At 37.2% G+C, this 5,937-nt stretch overlaps 1 pseudogene; it reads right to left on the bottom strand.

The window, feature by feature from the left end:
- Positions 1-2,339: 2,339 nt before the first annotated feature.
- On the bottom strand, positions 2,340-5,386 carry LOC120071222 (receptor-like protein kinase FERONIA pseudogene; annotated as a pseudogene).
- Positions 5,387-5,937: the final 551 nt, after the last annotated feature.

The following is a 5,937-nucleotide window of genomic DNA, read 5'->3' as shown; positions in this document are numbered from 1 at the left end:
ATTTGATGGCTATTCCTAAGATGCACTAATAACTAGATTTAAAGATAAAATTGATTCATTGAATATCACTTTCTAGACCATTAATCGACACAATATAGTTCTTGAACATCATGCATGTGTTTTTAATTCTATATGGACGCTATCGAACCCAATAGGATTTTGAAACATTTAGATTAGTTGAGATATGGCCTTTTCGACCTTAATTGATGCTTAGGATCTCCCTAGGTTTGATATTTGTTGGTCATCTGCATTTGTAGAGGCTAGTTAGATCGCATCGAGTGAGTTGTTGTGCATGCATTAATCAGTTTCATGTTTAAGTTATAGAAGTCGAGGATAGAATTTGCATTGAATGACTCTAGTAACTAGATAGACCAATCCTAGTTTACATTTATCATTTGCAATTTAATTTCTTGCATGTTTTTCTATTCAATCAAACAAACCAAACCCATGTTCTTACTGCTTTTCATGGTCAAATTTAGTTTAAGAGAAGATTTCATTCTTGATCTCTGTAGTTCAACCTCATGTTTGCTACTTGTGCTACCTTGTAGTATAAGTAGTTATTAGGTGATATATAAATATTTTTGTTTCAGTCTGGAGTTGAATTAAAGACATCAATTTTCGAATCGAACACTAACATCAATCAATATTCCAAGTTTATTATTAGTATATCTAATAGAAGTCATGTACTTTAACTATACGAGCCATTTTGGATATTTGATTATTTCATCCGGCATGATTTTGTTAATTTTTCGATTTTTGCAAACTTAAAATTGTTGAGGTGCTTGCGAGCTTAACTTTCATATTGTGTGTCACTTTTATGGCCATAATTCATTTAAAGTATAATATTGGTATCTCAACAATATGTCAATACTCATTAAAAATAAAATTACAAATATATTATTAGTGTATTGATAATATATTATTTGGATGATTACCTAAAATGAAGTAATCAATAATAGAAAGGCATTTTAGACTTTGTGTTTTAGTGTTTGGGTGGGTCGTTGTTTTGCTAAAATTGCAAAAGAAAAATTGTGGAGGCACGACTGTACTTTCCTTTTTCTTTCTGCTAATCATGCAACCGTCATATTTTCATTACAAGAACAATTAAATATTAAATAAAATAGGAAACAATGACCTAGAAACATTTTGTACAATCTGATTACTTTGGGGTTATTTTGTCGCACTGAGTTGAGTTTATTTGTCTAAAATTTATATGTTTGTGGAGTTTATATATCTACATAATTCATACGTCTGTGTTTTGAGGGTCTGGGATTATGAGCTCATATTTTAAAGATACTTGGTGCATTTCATAAATAATATAATTTTATGATGATTATTTTTGTTTCAAAACTTTGTTATCCAATAATTCTACGTATATATTTGTAATAAATTATTTACACTTTATTTTAGTGCTTTTTAAGCACATATGTATTGTTGGAAGTTTTGGAAAGCGGGATTTAGGTTTTACTTTTTGATCATGCATTTTAAATTTTTTTAAACAGCAATCATTTTACAAATTTGTGCATGTAACGTTCCTAGCTAGTCATTATTATTTTAACACTTTTGATAAAGAAAAATCTTTTTTAAGATAAAAACACTCGTGTCTGGTAACTTTTTTTTAGAAATATTTTTACATATAAGTTTATTTGACTTCTTACATGATAAAAGTGATTTTATTAATGTCAAATTACTATAAAGAACGACTTTAAAATACTATGAACTAATAAAAAAATCTATTGATGTTTTAAATGTAATTTAAAATTAATAGTTATTTTAAGTTTTAAATTAAGGTTTTACAACTATAACCAAAACAAAAAACTCGTATGTCAACAAAGCCCAATTTGTAGTAGTCATAATTTAAAATAATGGTCGTTAGAGTTGGTGGAGTGGCTGCTGTTTGAGGTCGTTGGAGTTAGCCGACAATAGTATTGGTTAGATGTTGCCAGAGTTGGTTGCAAGCGGTGGTTGCCAGGGTTGACTGTCTGAAGTGATCTCCGAAGTTTGCCGTCAGAGGTGGTCGTGGAAGTTGATTATCAGAGGTGGTCGGCAGAGTTGAGCAATGAGACATCAGTGATGATGAAAGTTGAGTGCACATTTGGTAAGCATAATATAAAATATTGGTGTTGTATGAAGTCGGCCTCCCAAACAATTAGTTGAGTTCGTATTTCGACTCATCTAATCTTATCACCTCTCCCCAAACTCCCCCTTTCATCTATATTTATAAGTTACATACATAGACTCCAAACGGTTAAAACTACTTGCACAAAAATTACCTAATCGACGATTTTCCTTGGTAATAAAAATTAAGAAAAGACAAACCAGAGCATAACTACACCAACTAAGAATATTCTAGATAATTTAGCATATATCGAAAATTTTAATCTATAATTTACAAAAGTTAAAGCAAATGCTACATTATAAATTATTAGTAATTAATAACACCTCTTAACAATGTTCCCATAATTTTCTCCCATTGTAATTACTGCAAATTAAAAAAAACAAAAAAAAAAAAATCTTTCTCATCTCCCGACTGGATCCCTAATCTCAGAGAAAACAGTACCAGACATTCCTTTATTATGCGTATAACTCGAATCATCACTATTGCTTGTTATCATATAACTGCTCACCCCCGACTCCGACTCGTGTCTCCGATCACCGGTACTACTAAACAATGTTTCATCCACCAACAACCATTCTTCGTCGCTATCCCTCTTGCCGCTCCCCAAATCATCTACATCTCCCTTTTTCTTCGATGCCTCTTGTAATTGCAATGCAAACTCCAATCCCCACACTACGTCGTTCATTGAGGGCCGCTTTCTGCCATCATCTTCAATGCAACTCACAGCGATTTCTGTGAACTTTCTCAAGCATTCCGATGATATTTCACTTTTTATATTCGGGTCAATGGTTTGAGCCACCGTGTTATCACGGTGGCACCGTCTTACCCATTCTGCTAGGTACACTTGCTTCTTGTCGGCAGAACGTATCAATGGTGGACGAGCACAAAGTACTTCACAAAGAACTACCCCGAATGAATATACATCAGATTTTTCGGTTAGTTGTTGTCGTCTATAGTACTCTGGGTCTAAGTATCCAAAGCTACCTTTAACAACTGTGGTAATGTGCGCGTTGTCGGACATGTTTGCCGGTCCAATTTTGGATAACCCAAAATCTGAAACTTTTGCGATCCATTTCTCATCAAGTAAAATATTAGTCGTTTTGACATCACGGTGGATGATGGTGTGAGTAGCTCCTGTATGAAGGTAGTGCAGCCCTTTTGCTGCACCGACGCAAATTTGGAGACGTTGATTCCATGTGAGAGGCTGTTCGTTGTTCCCATAAAGGTGGCTAGAGAGAGTTCCATGAGACATGTAATCATAGACTAAAATCATTTCATTTCCATCATTACAATATCCGATTAGGGAGACAAGATGGAGATGGCGAAGTTGCAAGAGCATCTCGATCTCTGTCTTGAACTCGTGCGCGCCCTGTTTTGAACCTGTTTTCAACCGCTTGATTGCCACTTGAGTGGCTCCATCATCGATGTAACCTTTGTACACGTTACCGAATCCGCCAACACCAATGATGAAAACGTCGTCAAAATTCTTAGTTGCAGCTCTAATCTCCCCTAATGAAAAGTAACGACATAAATCAGAGAGGAGATTCGAGTTGCGGATCTTACTTGATTTGCTTGATTTCTTCATGGATGTGGTGTACGAAGCCGACCACCAAGTTCCATCACTGGAGGCTTTGTCTGTAAATGTTCTTCGTCGTCGAAAGAAAAACAAACCCAGAGCCAATATTGCAACCACACATCCAACCACAACAGGTATTACAATTGCCACAATTTTAGGTTTTGGTTTATTCTTATCCGATTGTGGAATTGATGGTGGAAGAGATTGAGTGGGAGGTGGGTCTGGGTTTTGGCCAGCAAGATTACCATTAGAATCGTTTAATTTGAAGATTTCAACACCATTCAAGATCACATTAGAGAATCTCGTCAAATTGTCATTTGGTTTTGGTTGAAGCATAACACTGAGATTCACTTTCTTTTGATCACTTCTAGACACATGAACACCATAATCTCTATAAATAGGACTATCTTTCCCTCCCGCCCGAGGAAATACATCGAAATTATTCTCAGCCATATAGTCTCCAATATAAATCAAGAACACTCTGTCACCAGAAGCAGTGATATCAGCCTCAAACTCGCAGAAATGAAGACGAATCATGTAATAGAACCCGGGATCTACAGGGTACTTCCATGTCAGGTTGTAGCTCTTATTAAGCGTAGCATTTGGACCCATGGTCCGAGCAGTGCGATACACATCTTCTGGAGCCGTGTATGATGGTATTTTAATATAATTCTGGATAGATAAGTTAGCAGGTTTAGCATTGGATATATATCCATTCAACGAATTGATTTCCTTTGACCAGGTTCGAAACATTCCAGTGTCTTCAAGAGGGGAGATGGCTCTACCACCAATATTCATTCTGTACACTTTCTGTAGAGACGTGTTGTTATCAACTGGGAGGAACTGATTATTCTGGTCGATAAGCTTCAACGCTGGGGTATAATAAAGATCCAAAGGCATGGATACAATCTCAATCCCATTGATAAAAGCATAAGAGTCTTGATTTGCCGGAGAGAATGTAATGTTAAGCATTCCATCATTTCCTTCTCCGTAAACACAGAACTCGCGAGTAATCGTGCCGGAATTAGGATCGTCGATATTAACAGAAGAATTGAAATTAGAAAGGAGGGTGTAGAGAGAAGTTTTGACAGAGAAAACAGCTTTGAAACGGTCGAAGCCAGAGTAGAAAGCAGAGTAGAAGTAAAGGCGAACGAATTTCGGGCCAGGACTCAGCGGAAAAGAGTAGGTGAATTCGGAGCGGGAGAGGCGTGCTGTTAAGTAAGGGACGTCGCTGACCGAAGAGGACTGCGTCTCGGCTCGTGAAATGACCGATGCGCCATTGTGATTGTAATCGGAAGGGAAGAATTTGGATTGAACGTCGCCGAACCACGTGCGGTTGTCCCCAAATGGAGATAAGTTTTCAGAGGAACCACAATTAAGAAGTATGTTACAGGTGGGTTTGTAGGGCGCCGGCGAGTCGCCGGAAACAGAGAGGGAGAGAAAATAGAGGTGGAAGAACGCGAATAGGAAGGTCGTTGCAGTTGTAGAAGAATGCTTGGCTAATTTACAGTAGTCCGCCATTAGAGGAGATACAGATTCTTCATGAAAATGAAGAAGATTTTAGGGATAAGAATGAAATTAGTTCAGAAAAAATCTGTGTAAATTGTACGTGGGTGTTTGGGAGGAAAATGGAGAGAATGTGAGAAGTAGTTCAGAGGGCGGCGAAGAAGTCTATGGTTGAAAAGTCTTGGTTTCTTAACTCTCCATCTTTCCACTAAACAATACTTTTAAAGAGATGAATTGAATATGTGATTATTTGGTATTAATGGAATACTTTTTTATTGACCAAAAATGTCACTTTCTCTTGTTTAAATTTTTTACACAAAGGAAGTGTTTCTGCCTTGATCAGTGACTTTGCAAGGTGGTTTCGTGGGTGTTGTCAGTTGCAGATTTTTGTTGTTGGTGCAGGGCGGATCTAGGTTTGAGTGTGGACCTGGCATGACTGATGGTACGTAAGCATTCATCACTTCGACTCAAAGATAAGGTTGGGTCTTGTCCCCCTCTGAGACAGTCATATCGCATTCTGAAACTTGTAGTTATGGATTTGGTTGGGTCTAGTGGGTTTGATGATGTTAATGGTGGTGTAGTCGTTGAGGCGCATCGGGGCAAACCAGTGATAATGGTGGATGAATGTAGGTTGAAGACGAAGGAGTTTAACCTATAATCGGAGGGCGGTTCGATCGATGCTAGTCCGATTCGGGAAAGGCCAAATTTTGTTGGTCGTGTTCCTTCTGACCAGTCG

The sequence above is a fragment of the Benincasa hispida genome, chromosome 1, assembly GCF_027475165.1.
Source record: "Benincasa hispida cultivar pf3 chromosome 1, pf3_genome.v1.1, whole genome shotgun sequence".
NCBI classification, from domain to species: Eukaryota; Viridiplantae; Streptophyta; class Magnoliopsida; order Cucurbitales; family Cucurbitaceae; genus Benincasa; species Benincasa hispida.
Note: the sequence above shows the minus strand (reverse complement) of the source record. Positions and strands in the feature narration are given on the sequence as shown.